The following is a 16,645-nucleotide window of genomic DNA, read 5'->3' as shown; positions in this document are numbered from 1 at the left end:
GTAGTTATCAATCCTTTCTCTAAGGAGAAGTCGGAATAATGGAAACTGAACTGGACTAATGTATCTCCAATTCTTAGTGCTATTGTGAACACAGAAGCAGACAGTCTACAATGACTATTATTTTTATTGTTTAGCAACTCTGCCAATTGTGCATTATGGTGGGAAAAAATGGGCTTCTATTAAATGCTTTAGCTCCCTGTTAGAGGCTGGAAGAATGTTAATTTACCTTCTTTTTTTATGCAGGGTCACAATTACTCTGAATCTGAATCAAGTAGAAATAAGTTATCCCCACATACCAGTACCTACTGGAAAACTCCTCATGCTTCCCGTCATTCCCCTCCCAGAATATTTAAGGGCACCACATGCTTAAATGGAATAACCTAATCATACCAACTGAACATGTTTTTACATTTCCCCAAGTAATCATTTCCTAGTGTTGCCAAGTCTCCTAATGTCAGAAGTGCCAGGTAGAATTGTGCCCCTAATGTCTTCTCTAATTTGCTCACCTTGGAACGCTCATCTTTCTCACTGTTAGTCTAAATGACTAATTTGTAGCAAATTAGTCTTGTGTTAAGATTCATCCCAGACCCCCACGAGTTGAAGCCATATTTTCTTTTCTTGCTCCTGAACATATTCTAAGGGCATAAGAGAGAGACTAGAAAATAGAAATGTATTGGTTGAGGGGCTTTCAACTAAACCTCACTCATTTTCTTTTTTCTGTTTGCTATCTTTGTTAAAAAGTGAGCATTTGAATATTGAAACTTTGAGAAATTTATGGTGAGGTTAAAAAGAGGGATGTAGTGCAACTGATGGATGTAGGGAATGTGTAGGAACAGGGAGGCCAATGAGGAGGAAATTTCCTCAGTTATAAATGTGCTTTGAGGAGCTTTTCCAGCATATGACAAATATCTGATTGAAGTTGATAGTTAAAACAAACAAAAATAGCAGTGAGTTAGGATAAACTGCGAAGAGAATCCTTGTCTACATATTGTGGGGAAAAAAAAACAGATAGTAAAATAAAATAGACACAAGTGGATACAAGAATAAAGTAAGTACAAATGACAAATGAGAATGGAATAGATGTAGCAATGAGGAGTACCAATAGGGAAGGTTGAAAATATACTCAAATTTTTTGGACATTAAAAATGTTTAAAAGGTATTTGTGAGTTGGTAGTTTTTAGAGTTTTGAGGAACACCATTTCATTTGAAGTTTAAAAGTAATTGAGATGAAGGATATATCCATGTGTAAGACCTATAAGGTAAGGGATTATTATCCAAGATCTAGAAATTCATATAAACTTGCTGTATTACCTTGAAATAACCAGTTAACACCTGAACATATTTCTTCTAAGATAAAGCAGGTTAATGATAAAATATCATCCCCTTCTCTTTATTTTTTAATGTTTTTATTCATGTTTGAGAGACAGAGAGAGAGCACAAGTGGGGGAGGGTCAGAGAGAGAGGGAGAGCAGAATCTGAAGCAGGCTCCAGGCTCTGAGCTGTCAGCACAGAGCCTGATGCAGGTCTTGAACTCACAGACCATGAGATCATGACCTGAGCTGAAGTTGGATGCTCAATTGACTGAGCCAACCAGATGCCCCATCATCCCTTTCCCTTTAAAAAGCACTTTGACTTTAAAAGCCCTCATTTAATGTCAAGTCATTTTTTAAAGCTTCCAAGCAACACAGAGGGATGAGAAGTGTTTAGAGGTATGTATACTTTCCCAAGTAGTAAGATGGGTAAACTGAGTGACAGAACTTTAAGAACAAATAAAATTAGTCCAACCAAATTAAGATCAAAATGGAAAGATACATTCAGGAGAAATTGCCAAAGAAACACTTGGAATTAAAGGGCTGAAGAAAGGGGCCAAGAAATCAGTAATAGATAACTTTGAGCCAATGCATGCCAGATGGGAACCATACGGCATGTTATATTTACAGATATTTTCTTGAGAAAGAACTAGATCTGTAATATTCTGAATCAATTATTTTCCTTAATGCTATTACATCTGTCATATCAAGTAGTTATAGGAACGAGAATGATGACTGACTTCCAATTCCTATAGGTAATGGTAATTGCCTAAATTAAAATTTCTAAAACAAACCAGAACCAAAAACAAAACACAAATTTCTCCAAAACAATGTATGCCAAAGAGAATAGCAAATAAAGTTACCCACAGTTGATATCTAAGACATGATTAAAACTCCAAGACTATTAGAAATTTCAAATTATCTATAGGTAGTAAAATAAACATACAAATTCAATGGATTTATTCTCAGAGCACACAATCATGTAGGAGTCAGTCAAAGATTGAGCAGAAAGTAGGAAAAGTAGATAGGGACCTAAAAGTGATAAAACACTGTTAAACTCACACACAGCAAGAGAGTCAACACCCTGAGTAGAGAAATACAGAGAATGTGTCAGGGACCTTGTTGATCATAGTTCTGGCTAGTGGAGCATAAAAAGGAAAAGAAACAGAAGTATACAGAACCAATGGAGGAAGTTTTGGAAACGCATCTGCTCTGGGGTAGAGTGGGGAGACTTGGAGTAGGGAAGCATTCCTTGGGGTCTTGTTGGTGAAAGAAAAGAAGGAAGCAAGCAGTGGGAGTTGAAGATCCTACAGAAATAAAAAGACCTACAAAATAAGAAAAAATACTAGTCATTCTGTCTCTCAGTACCTGCCAAAATAAATGGCACTGTTAATTAAAGAAACTTCAGTATAATAACAGAGGGTGATGATCTTGAACTAAAAATTCTAGTAAACAACCCAAACTTTCAACATTGGCCCAGATAAACCTATTACTTTTGTATATGAAAATATGAGATGAACAGAACTGAACAAAACAGAAAAATGCATACAAAATCCACACAAAGCTACTATAAAAAGAAAATTGAAAATAAAAATGGTTCTGGCTGCCATAATAAAATAAATACCATAGGCTGGTGACCGAAACAACAGAAATTTGTTTATCACAGTTCTGGAAACTGGAAATTTGAGGTCAGTATGCCAGCATGGTCAAGGACGGGTGGGGCTCTTTTCCTGGCTTGCAGGTGGCCACCTTCTTGTGTGTGCTCACATGGCCTTCCCTTGGTGCATGTTTATGGAAAATAAGGGGGAAATGTCTATTTTTCCTCTTATAAGGCCACCAGCCCTATTGGATTAGGATCCTACTTTTATGAACTCATTTAACTTTAATTACCTCCTGAAAGCCCTGTCTCTAAATACAGCCACTTTGGAGATTAGACATCAACACATGAGTTTTGGGGAGATGCTATTCAGTCCCTAGTAAGTGGAAATTGTTTTAGATGCTGCATGATCTTTCCCTGAAACCAACAATGAAGCAGAAGGAGTCAGTAACATAGCAGTCAATGTTAACTATATAGCCTAAGGAAGTGTGTACAGGTATGGACAAGCAGTTCACATTAGAAATACAAAATTTTGAAATAGAAGTGGACAAAAAACAGGAAGATATGAAATGAGAGTCAATTAGAAAGAAATAGAAGAAAAAGGTAAAATCATCTCAGAATAAAAACAAAAGAGAAATCATCTCAGAATAATTTATTAAAAGCCTAAGGAAAAATTGACTGAAAATTTTATAAGGTTTAATGAGGGATTAAATGAAAATTGAACACTAAATACATTTAATTGTAGCTTTATGACTAAAAGATGGGGACAAGGATGGAAGAAACATGAAATTACAAAGTAGAGATAAGGTAATCAAAAATGGGAAAAGGGTGAAATAAAAAATTGAATAAGCTTATTGCTTGTCACATAAGTATTAGGGGTATAATTACATTTGAGAAATCAAATAGTTGAAGCCTCAGTAAGGAAACAAAGTTATAATAAAAACATTTAAAAAATTTATTTTAGAAATTTGGTAAGAGAATAAATCTTAAAGGTTCTTATCACAAGAACAACATTTGTAATTATGGATGGGGATGGATAGTAACTAGTCTTATGGTGATCAGTTCACTGTATACAAAAATATGGGATTATGTTATATAAGTGAAATTACTATGTTATATGCCAGTGATACCTCGATTTAAAAAAGCATTCACATAAAGACAGCCACTAAGGATAAAAATACAAACCTTTCTATACATCATAGGAGATACAAAAGAAGAGCAAAATAGACTACTGCCTAGAGACAAAAAAAATATGAACATTACATAATACACAGTAAATATAATAACATATTAATAAGAAGTTATGTAAATGGTCTTAAATCACTTATTAAAAGAAAGAGTTTTCAGAATAGCTTATTATGAAAATCCAACTAAATATAAGAGATGCCTGCAACAAGTGACTGAGAAAAATTGCAATGAAAAAAATTGATAAAATTTTATCAGACAAATGCAAACAATGAGAAAGTAGAGGTTTTAATCCTTACATTGGAAAAGTAGGTATCAGGTCAAAAGCCATAAAATAGTGACAGAGAAGGGAACTTAATAGGGTTGAAGGCCAAAATTCACAAAGAAGATACAACAGTAGTGAATATGTATCAAGTAATACAGCATTTGCCTTTGAAAACATATATAGAATTATTTATAGAAGAAAACAGCATGCAAAATAACAAATATAGAATGTTTTGTTTTTTATAAAACAAGGGGAGATATGTGCATGCGTGTCTGTGTATATGTATATACTTATTTTTTTTAAGTCTCTGAAAGGAAAGAATAAAAGGGAAACTATAATGAATATGTGGGAACTCATTAGAAGGCATAATATAAAGGAAATTTATCTTGTATATGTTTATATATAATATATTTAATGTATTTGCATATTTTATGTGTAATATGTATTTATATATTTTGTATATTTTAACTTCAAAATCTGTAATGATTTACATTTTTAAAAATTGAAGTAAAATAAATAAGGGGGAAAGAAAAATTATATAATTAATTAGGGGCAGATACAAATAAAGCCAAGTGTGTATCAAGCGATAAAATAGCCATATAGGAAAGGGAGTTATTCAAGGAACTTTCGAATGGGGTTCTCTGAATATCCTTTATGAGTTATAGATGTGGGTAAAGAAAGAATTAAAAAAGCAAAAACAAAAACCTGTATTTCATTTGGTAGGTTTGCTCCTAGTGACATTGGTTCAATAGTTCTGAAATTATTTTGTGTGTCATGAAGGGTAAAACAGATGGGTAAATATATTGATGTTGTTGGGAAACAGGGTAAAATTGTGAGAAATATAGGTAAAATCCACAGATAAGGAGAAACCTTGTAAATTATAAATATATGTATCTTTCTTATCACCGTCCATGGAACTGAACCAGAATCAAAGACAAGTCATTGGCAATGAAAACATCTAGAAAACCAAACCCAGGTATTGGTTTCTAAACAATATTTCACATTAAAATAAACTAAGGTTCTATGGAGAAATGGGTGAATCTAGGTTTCCTACCAGGAAAATGGTAATGTGAACCCAGAATATTTTGATGTACCAAAAAGCTAGAAATCAATACTATTTTGCTGAGAAAACAACATGGGAACAAAATTCTGTTTACATTAAAGTAGGAGCAGACTAGATGGACCTCACATGGCTAAACTTGGGACAATTTTAATATCAAATATGATGGCATTAATGCATTATTAAAAATTAATTTTTAAAAAATCCATGTACTTTTGGTAATCAAAAAGGAACAAAATATTTTAAGATCTTTTACAAATAAATTGTGCTAACTCTGTATTAATCAGAGTTGAAAAATAAGATATGTCTCACTTTTTTTAAGATTAAAATTTTGGAGGGGTACATGGGTGGCTCAGTCAGTTAAACCCAAGATCTGGCTCTTGATTGCAGCTCAGGTCATGATCTCACAGTTTGTGGGATTGAACCCCACGTTGGGCTCTGCACTAACAGCACAGAGCCTGGTTGGGATTCTCTCTCTACCCCTGTCTCTTCCCTTCCCCTGTCCACACTCACTCTCTCTGAAAATGAATAAATAAATTTTAAAAGAAAAAGATTAAAGTTTTGGAAAACTCAAATTTGGTCAATTATTAACTATCAAAACTAACAATGAATGCTTAGAATGTGTTTTCAGCCCTGCCCTAACCACTTTTACATGTTTTATCTTATTTGATTCTCTTAATGCCCCTGAGCAGTTAGTTTTATTTTATAGATGGCAGCATTTATTTGGAGAGTTAAAAAAAAATGTATATATATATATATATATATATATATATATATATATATATATATATATATTAACCCAGGGTCATGAGAAAGAGCCAAGATTTTAACACAGGTCAATGTATCTCTGAAGTTTACATTACTGTTCTTTGACCTGTCATTTGTCCCACTTAATAGTTTTAAATTTTTTTTTTTCAACGTTTATTTTATTTTTGGGACAGAGAGAGACAGAGGATGAGCGGGGGAGGGGCAGAGAGAGAGGGAGACACAGAATCTGAAACAGGCTCCAGGCTCTGAGCCATCAGCCCAGAGCCTGACGCGGGGCTCGAACTCACGGACCGCGAGATCGTGACCTGGCTGAAGTCGGACGCTTAACCGACTGCGCCACCCAGGCGCAGCCTTAATAGTTTTAAAGGACTAAGTCACCAACCCATTTGGTTATCCCAGTATTCTGTGATCTAGTCAAATTGTGGACTATTTATTACCTTTGTTTACAAGTGAAGACATTGAGGTTTACAAATGTTAAATATCTTGATCTAATTCATAGCATAGCCAGAACTTGGATTTAAGCATTTTTAATCCTACTCAATTTTTTTTTTTCATAGTAGAATGCTGCCAAGAAGCTACTATCTGGGGAAGTTTTGAAAAACTTAAAAAATTAAATCTTTCTTGATGTACAAAGGTTGCTTTTACATGGGTTTTCAGGAAGAAATACCAAAACATTTTTAGAGACTATAAATGGTCCCCAAAAGATTATCACATACATTTGAATTCCCAGAACCTGTGAGTATGTTAGGTTGCATGGCAAAGGGCAATTGAAGTTGAAGATGGAATTAAGATTGTTAATCAGCTGCTATTAAAATAGATTTTTCTAGTAAATCCAATGAAATCACAAGGATCCTTAAAAATGGAAAAGGGGGAAGGCGCCTGGGTGGCTCAGTCGGTTATGTGGCCGACTTAGGCTCAGGTCATGATCTCGCAGTCCGTGAGTTCGAGCCCCGCATCAGGCTCTGTGCTGACAGCTCAGAGCCTGGAGCCTGTTTCAGATTCTGTGTCTCCCTCTCTCTGACTCTCCCCCGTTCATGCTCTGTCTCTCTCTGTCTCAAAAATAAATAAACGTTAAAAAAATTTTTTTAAAAATGGAAAAGGGAGAGACATCTGGGTGGCTCAGTTGGTTAAGCATCTGACTCTTGATTTAAGCTCAAGGTTCGTGAGTTCAAGCCCCAAGTCGGGCTCCATGCTGACAGTGCAGACCTTGCTTGGGATTCTCCCTGTCTCTCCCACTCTCTCTGCCCCTCTCCTGTGTGTGTGCTCTCTCTCTCTCAAAATAAATAAAACAGGTAAAAAAAAAAATGGAAGAGGGAGACATAAGAGTCAGAGACTGATATAAGATGGTGAAAGCAGGATCTAGGTGAGAAGGATTTGCTGGCTTTAAAGATGTGCAAAAGGGGCCACGAGTCAGGGAATATGGGTCTTTAGATGCTAGAAAAGACAAGGAAAGAGATTGTTCTCCAGAGCTTTAAGAAGGATTCTCCCAACACCTTGATTTTAGTTAGGGAGATCCTGCATTAGTGTTCAAAACCTCTAGAATTGTAAGGTAATAAATTGATGTTGGTTTTAGCCACTAAGTTTGTAGTAATTTGTTACAGCAGCAATAGAAAACTGATACAGAGACAAAAGATTTGAACAGGAAGAAAGTAAGCTGATAAATAATAGTGGGTTATTTTTGAGTCAGTCCTCATGAGATGGAAATGGATGGATATACTGATACCATCAATTTTGAGAAGGCTAGAAAGTTATAATGTGTTTGAGGTTAGAAGTTACGATATCTGACTAGGGAATTATAAAACATATCTAGGCTAGGGAGGATCATAACTCTTCCTCGGTTTCAATAACTTTCTCATTTGCTCTCTCATCTTTGGAAAAGAATCAAAGTCTTTGTAAAGAGGTGTTATTGTGTTGAGAAAAGAACATGGGAACAAAATTCTGTTTAAATTAAAATGAACTGAGAGAAATGTTTAAAAAGTGCATAGAAGAGCAAGGGGCTTTGTCTGATCTCACCATTTCTTCTCAGCCTTTCTGACCTGCTATGCCTACCAGGTCAAAGAAGACTATTTAGCATTTTCTTTTGTGAATCAGTTTGAAAGAGAGTAAGAACAAATGCATGCTGGGTCCAAAATTTCAGTAAATCTTTTTAGGGAAATTTCAGAGGTCTATGCACAGAGAAATGGAGAAATTTTAAGATCATTCCTTTGCAGACTGTCAGATAAGATTACATTAGGCTGACCTGCATGGTTTCAGCGTAACTGAAGAGAATTGCTTGAAAATGAGTAGGTGATTGATTCAAGTCTCTCATTTCACTTTCATGTTACATCCTTCAACATATATATTTTCCTTCTGTACTGTAAAATCTTTCTGTTAAGGGGCTATAGGTCTGCAGAAAATTGACATTTTGGATACAATCATTTTTAATACTGACATAGTGGTCATAATGTATTTCATTTTCCACTTGGAAATATATATCAAGGGTTAGTTTCTCTAAAGTTGGAAAAATTACAGTATTTTAGTCATGCTTACATCTAGACATTATTCTCTTTTGGAAAGCTCTTAGACTACGAAACTCTAATTATGGCAATGACTGAATCTATAATGATGCAGTATTGCCATAATGTGGATCCAACAAAGACATTAAGGCAAATGAAACATTTAGCCCATCATTATCATGGAAAAAGAACAACTGCTCCAAACCAGGCAGGATGGGCCAGAAAACGGTTTGATTTGCCAAATAGACGAGATCATAGTGGATAGTTATGAATTTTCACTTATTGCATTTATATAAATCAGGCCGTGTTGTGGATGATCTTGATGTTCTATTGAGAAGTTTCATCATAAGCATATAGTAGTAACAAACCATCTAGTATGTGTGCTTTTATTTGGAGGAGACTGGGTGACACAGCAAAGCCATAAGAGATTTACTTTATAGCATTTGCACATTATAGCCCACACACCACGGTCAACAATTTTTTCTAACTAATTTATATGAAACTGCAACTCAGGTAATACACTTTGTGGTTTCACCGGAACAAAATGAATCAACCAGAACAAAAATGAATTTTAACTTCATGAGAAGGATATGTATGAGTAAAAAAATGCTCCTTAGCAGGCTGGGAAATGGATTATTTTGTGCTGTAGCAGTCTTGATTTACAAACTCTCTGAAGTTATACAAACATGTTTTCTCTAGTTTTGTCGTGTGTGTGTGTGTGTGTGTGTGTGTGTGTGTGTGACAGAGAGAGAGCGAGAGCGAGAGTGAGCACACACTATAGCAGCAAAGGACTTCTGGGTGTAATTCATCAGAAACCCAAAAACATGAGCTATGCTTGGGGCCTCCTAGAAAACTAAATGCTAGTTTCTTGGTATAACTGAAAATGTTGGGGCTTTTATTTGCTTCCTAACTTGTGATCTGAATAGGGCTACAATGAAGCTTCAGTGACTCTTCATCTCAGGTGAGTTTAGTTAACTTATGTTCAATGTCATATTCTTAAATCATTACATATATAGCTTCATCACATATATGGCTAAGTTCTCTGGGGGACTCCTTCTGCTCGCCCAAGGTTGATTTCCTCATCATTGTTCTACATCACATTTCTCTCACATTTTGACTTTGCTTCAATAATTATCCTCTTGCTTCTAGTTAGCATATAGATAGGCTCAAACTAATCCCATCTTTAAAAAGCAAAATAAAGTCAAAACTTTCATTGAACCCTATCATCTTTTATGGACACTTTTTTCCTTCCTTTCAGAGTTCTATGTTATACCTAGGCCTCACACTCAAATCTCTGCACAGACTAGGCTTTTGATGGAAATGAGAAAAGTGGAGCCTTGGGGAGACCAAAGAAGGTTGCAGGGTGTGTGTTCATCAGCTTCTGCTGGGGCTCATTCCTTCCCTGCAAAAATGCAGATCCAGATACCAGAGGGTATCTAGTTTCTCATTTTTCCAAGAGGACATGGAAATCTGATCTAAAATGTCTTTTTTTTTTTTTTTTTGAGGAGGAGAGCACATTAATAGGGGAGGGACATGGAGAGAGAATCCAAGCAGGCCCCTCTCTGTCAGCCCAGAGCCCAATGTGAGGCTTGAACTCACAAACTTCGAGATAATGATCTGAGCCGAAATCTAGAGTCGGACGCTTTACCAACTGAGCCACCCAGGGCCCCTAATCTAAAATGTCTTCAGTGCTACATGTTACTGACTAATAAAACCCAGCCCAAATCAAAACAAAACATGTTGCAGGTCTGTTAAAATTTCCCCTGGGTTGAATTCAGCTCATCACTTGCTAGTTTGGGCTAATTTGCATTCTTTGGAATATTCTTATTGTCCTCACTTTCTCTCTTCTCACTAATTCTTCAAACTGTTTTAATATAGCATTACATAAATTAAACTGTAAATAAAACTCAACATAAATCAAACTGCTTCTACTAAACTCATTTGTGATCTCCTAAATACCAAACTCAATGATCGCCTCTCTGAAGCATTTGATATTCAGGGTCACTCCTTCTTCCAGGTGCTTCTTACCGATGTACTTGTCACTTCTCAGTGACTTCCTCATTGAAAGTGCTTTCATATTTTCCTTTGCAGACTCCTTTTCTTCTACATTTTCTTAAATACAAATGTCATTAAAATTTCCATAGTCTTCCATTTTATTATTAATATTATTGTACATTAATTAATGTATATGCAATCTCTTCTGAGTGGTGTCATCCGATTTCTTCACTTCAACTTCTACCTGTGTAATAGTGACTTTTAAATGTGTATTTCCAGCTCATATCTCTTTTCTTGGTTTCTAAATTCATACCTAAATGTTTATTAGGCATCTATAGTTAGCCTTTCCTAAAACTTCTCTTGCTTAATTAAAGACATTTTTTCTCTTCTAAATTTTGGGTGAACAGCCATCTGGTTTTTCCCAGGACTAAGGAATTTCCCAGAATGGAGGACTTTCAGTGTGAGAATACTGGTATAGTCCCAGACCAAACAAATGAACAAGCAATGATTGGTCACCCCACCTTTTTCCCACCTTGTTTCTTTTCTCTCTTTTTAATATTGGTTTATATAACTACCAAAAAGTCAGTTCCTAAAACAGGAAAACAGAATCATTCTAGATCTGAATTCCCAAAATGTGGTCCTTAGAACCTCTGTGCTGCTAATTAAAAGTGAAGATTTGAAACACAACTCCTGTCTTATACCAATTGAAACAGAATATCTGAGGATGGGTCATTTGGACTTGCATTTTAACAAGTTTCCCAAGAAATGATTGAAGTCATTTAGGTTTTAAAATCCCTGTTATTGACCCTTTCCTCTCTTGTTCTGCTTCACACAATCAATAGGCAAAACCATTTCCCTTATTGTCTCTTTTTTTTTCCTCATTCTTACAAGTGCCTCCTAGATGGGGCTGTCATCATTTTAATATCATGTTAGAGTAATTGTCTCCTAGATGATTGCCCTGATTCTAGTTAACTCTTTTTGAAAGCATCCTCTACAATATTATTACAATGAATATTATAAAATGCAAATCTGGGGACGCCTGGGTGGCTCAGTCGGTTAAGTGTCCAACTTCTGCTCAGGTCATGATCTTATGGTTCATGAATTTGAGCCTCGCATCAGTCTCTGTTCTGATAGTTCCGACAGAGCCCGGAGCCTGCTTCAGACTGTTTGTCTGCCTCTCTCTCTAACCCTCCTCAGTTCATGCTCTGTACCTCTCTCTCTCAAAAATAGACATTAAAAAAAATTAAAATGCAAATCTGAAACCTACTCATAATATCTCAGTTGTTTCCTATCTCCTATAGTTACAATTAATAATAATGATAATAATAATCAATAATAAAATAATATATAATATTATTATAATTATCATTATTATTATTATTATTTGCATGGTATATGAACATGTTTGGGAGCTAGTTTCTCATCTACATCCTTCACAGTGCCCTTAAACATTCCTGTGTATTGTTGGGTACCACTATCAATTTATGAGCTTTGGGTGGAATTGAATGGAATTGGCTCTACCTGAGACCAGGCATGGCCAATCAAATAATAAGTTTCTGAAAGCAACATGACTGGAAAGGCATGTCACGTCGTCCAAATAAGTCTGGTCTTACTAAAGCCAATTGCTGAATACTGCATGCATGAATGAAAGCAAAAGAGGCGTTCTTTTCTCGTGGTCTTGAGCCTGGAATGTGGACTTCGACACAATGAACTTTTTACCTAAGAATGAAACCAACATAGAGGAGATAAAAGTCAAAAGATGGCTCCTGATGACTTCCTTTAAGTTCTTGGGTCAATCCTGATTTGTGCGGTGATTCACTTAATATCTCTTAGCTCCAAATCCATACTTCTAAATTTAGGGGACTGGGACTTGGCCAACTAACTTCACAGACTCTCTTGACAGCCAACTTCCCATTGGGTTCTCCTAGTGGGAGGTGCTAGAGTCAAAGGGAAAGAAACAGAGGGACTTCCCTTCTGGTCACAACTCCTGACAGTGTGGCTCCAAAAAACTGAAGACAATTATAGCTCTAGCCTCTACTTTATTTATTTTTATAATAGATTTTTTGTATCATGGTAAAATATGCTTAACACAAAATGTCATAAAATGTACCATTTTAACTATTTTCAATTGTATCATTTCAAAAGGCTTTAAAAAAAGCAATATAGGCATATCTTATTTTTATTGTTTGTTTTTTTGGTATCTTTGTTTTGTACTTCACACATACAGTTTTTTTTTTTTTTTAATAAATTGAATGTGGCATTAAGTGAGTGTATTAGTGCCTTTTTCCTAATAGCATTTGTTCACTTCATGTTTCTGTGTCACATTTTGGTAATTCTTTAAAAAATTTTTTTTTTAATATTTATTTAATTTTGAGAGGGAGAGAGAGAGAAGCAGAGAGAGGGAGACACAGAATCTGAAGCAGGCTCCAGGTTCTGAGCTGTTAGCACAGAGTCTGACGCAGGGCTCAATCTCATGAACCGTGAGATCATGACCTGAGCTAAAGTTGGACGCTTAACCAACTGAGCCACCCAGGCGCCCCACATTTTGGTAATTCTTGAAGTATTTAAAACATTTCATTATTATTACATTTTTTATAGGATCTGTGATCAGTGATCTTTTATTTTATTATTTTAATTGTTGTAGGGTGCCACAAACCATACCCATATAAGATAGTGAACTTATTCTGTAAGTGTGATGTGTTCTGATTTCTCCACCATTTGGCCATTCCTCCATCTCTCTCCCTCTCCTTGGGTCTCCCTAGTCCCTAAAACACAACAATACTGAAATTAGGCAATTAATAACCCTACATGGCCTCTCCGTCTTCAAGTGAAAGAAGTGTCACATATCTCTCACTTTAAATCAAAAGCTAGAAGATTAAGCTTAGTGAGGAAAGCATGTTGAAAGTTGAGGCAGGCCAAAAACTAGGCCTCTTGCACCAAATAGTGAATTAGCTAAGTTGTGAATACAAAGTAAAGATTCTTGAAAGAAATCAAAGGTGCTATTCCAGTGACCACACAAATGATTAGAAAACACAGCTTTTTTTTTTTTTTTTTTTCATTGCTCATTGCAGATATGGAAAGAAAAAGTTTTAGTGGTGTGGACAGAAGATCAAACCAGACAACCCAAAGCCTGAGGACACAAAATATTTAGGTTAGCTTATTAACATCCCCTTGTGCTTCTACCATCAGAGTAACCAATTTCCTGGAAGTAAATGCTTTCTATTTAAAATGGCCTCCGTTTTTATGTCTGGACCTTGGCTGGTCTAGGAGCTAACTCTCTTTTTCTTTGCTTAAGCCAATTTGGGTTATGTTTCTTGTCTCTTGTGATCAAAAAAGTGTTAAATAATATGCTTTTCTCTCTGCCTAGAATGTTCTTTCATTGCCCATGTGGAAAATTGTCAACAATTCTTTGAGGTTCAGTTAAAGCATTATGTTTTCTGCAACTCTCTATGCCCATCCCTTGGCATCACACCAATGACATTGTACCCTTTCAGCCAGAGCTGTGTACTTCTTTCTCTTTCTTCTTAGAAAGTCCTCTGAATATTGAGTTTTCTTATTGTATGAGAGTGCATCAGACATTAAATGAATTTTAGAATAATTTATAGATATCTCTTTATATTTGAAATCTCTTAATGCTTTATTTGCTTCTTTATTTTTTTTAAATGTTTATTTATTTTGAGGGAGAGAGAGAGAGAGTGCAAGAATGAGCAGGGGAGGGGTAAAGAGAGAGGGAGAGAGAATCCAAGCAGGCTCCGTGCTGTCAGTGCAGAGCCCATTGCGGGGCTCAGACTTACAAACCGTAAGATCACGACCTAAGCCGCAATCAAGAGACAGATGCTTAACTAACTGAGCCACCCAGGTACCCCTATTTATTTATTTTTTTAAAGTTTGCTTACTTATTTTGAGAGAGAGAGCATGAACAGGAAAGAAACAGAGAAGGAGAGAGAGAGATGAAGAGAGAATCCCAAGCAGGCTCTGCACTGTCAGCATGAAGCCCGATACGGGGCTTGAACTCATGAACCATGAGATCATGACTTGAGCTGAAATCAAGAGTCAGATGCCTAGCTGACTGAGCCACCCAGGCATCCCTTTAATGCTTTAAGTTGTTGTGATTAAAAGGGCCTGTGGCACTAAAGCATTTGTATATTTTACTTAGTATAGATATGGTTCACATGAACATATATTTTACCAATCATATTACACTCATTGCTTAGTTGAAAAAAAAATGTTTCTAGTATGTTTTTTTCAATGAAAAAAGTGCAGTGTCTGAAACTGAATTGATACTGAAAATTTTTTTTTTCACACTTACAAAGTTTTTGTGTGTTATCAAAGGATAGAATTTTGCCCTTTGGTATATTGCAGCTTATTTTATTGTCTGGAGGATTTCTGCTAAATTCAATCATGAGAGCATATGTTTCATGATTTGACTCCCTTGGATTTAAACCATATTCTAGATTTTTATGCATCATTTTAATTTCTACTATATATCAAAAGAACCCAAAACTATTTCTAGATTTTCCATTTATAATTCGCTCTGAAAAAAATCCATTGAAAGTAGATACTATATCCATATGAGCTCTCAACTACTCTGATATCTCTAGGTTTGCTTTTAAAGTTAACAAAAATAATAGAATGCATCTTATCCTACATTTTGAATGTAGGATAGTGCCATTTTATTAAAAGCTTTAGTGCTGTTCTATTAAAAGCCTGATAATAATGGTCTTTTACAGCTCAAGGAAACCTTCTGAAGGATCTATTGATAAAGGTATGTCAAATGAGATGTTTGCTTTTTTTTTTTTTATTGCAGAATTGTGTAATGATAGCCAGTGAGATTATATATCAGTATAAGATCTCTTGAATTTTTTAAACATAAACCAAATTTGGAATAAATATCCCCAAATCTTGTTGGTGTTTCAGTGGCACTGAGGTTCTCTTGAAATGTCTTAGGGTTGCCCTCTGCAGAGATTCGCAAGGACTGTATCACTATGTTTTATCTCTGTAGAGGAAATCCACTGAAGTTGTTGCTGATGTACCTGTATGTCTGTCATGTACCTGTACATTAATTAATCCATTAATTCATTATTTCACTTTCTGAGTGCCAATCATATGCCACAAACATAGGCACTGATGGTATAGACAATGAAGAGAGAATTGTTTTGTAGGATGGAAGTGCAAGGAGAGTGGTATACACAGAGTAGTTGGGGAGATTTGTATCAAAGCAACCCAGCTTTGTTTCTGGGGAAAAAGGGAGGACCGGGTACATAAGAAAGCATTAGTACCAGGTGACTATATCTCAGACTATTTAAACATTTTTCCCAGCCAGATACTTGCCCGGCCAGGAATGAATGAGGAGGGAAAATTTCACACTACGGAAAATAAATTGATGTATAGAAAAGAATTTGGAAAACCAGAGCAGTGCATCCTGTTAATCCTAATATGATCTGATTACTCTGAAGACCCGTGGTTCTTCATTACAGAAAATCATCATGAATACTGCTGCCCCTTGCTAGGTGTGCTTCTGCTGGGGACTGTGTCACCTGGTAATCGTCAACCACAGTCACTGGCGTCTCCTCTGTCCCATCAACATAAGCTTGTTACTGTAAATAATTTGACATCACCAGATTTCACAGTTCTGCTGAAACTACCACCATTGCCATGTATTAAAAAGCATAAAATGCCCTTTTTGGAGCTTTTAGTCCATATTTGATAGGAATTGAATTTACTAACATCATTATATTATATTATCTGGAGCCAGCTTCATTTGGAAACCTCATGTCATTTCAGTGCAGTCTCATTTTGTTATTAGTGTGGGAATAATACAGTAGCATGCCATAGTGTATGATTTCTACACTTTTACATTTCATAGTGCAATAAAACTAAAAAAAGTGGAGATATGCAGGCTTAATAATGTATAATTTTAGCTGAAAAGACATGAGAAACATCTACCATCTACACTAGCTACTGCTTTAA

The 16,645-nt window shown here is 35.7% G+C and overlaps 1 long non-coding RNA gene across 1 annotated transcript in view; it reads left to right on the top strand.

The window, feature by feature from the left end:
• Window positions 1-16,354, top strand: part of LOC123590602 — a 28,625-nt gene extending 12,271 nt beyond the window's left edge. Inside the window, exons 2-3 of the long non-coding RNA XR_006708863.1 lie at window positions 15,406-15,440; window positions 15,999-16,354. This is a non-coding gene — a long non-coding RNA (uncharacterized LOC123590602). The remainder of the gene's footprint in view (window positions 1-15,405; window positions 15,441-15,998) is intronic.
• Window positions 16,355-16,645: the final 291 nt, after the last annotated feature.

This window comes from Leopardus geoffroyi, chromosome B4 (genome assembly GCF_018350155.1).
Source record: "Leopardus geoffroyi isolate Oge1 chromosome B4, O.geoffroyi_Oge1_pat1.0, whole genome shotgun sequence".
NCBI classification, from domain to species: Eukaryota; Metazoa; Chordata; class Mammalia; order Carnivora; family Felidae; genus Leopardus; species Leopardus geoffroyi.
Note: the sequence above shows the minus strand (reverse complement) of the source record. Positions and strands in the feature narration are given on the sequence as shown.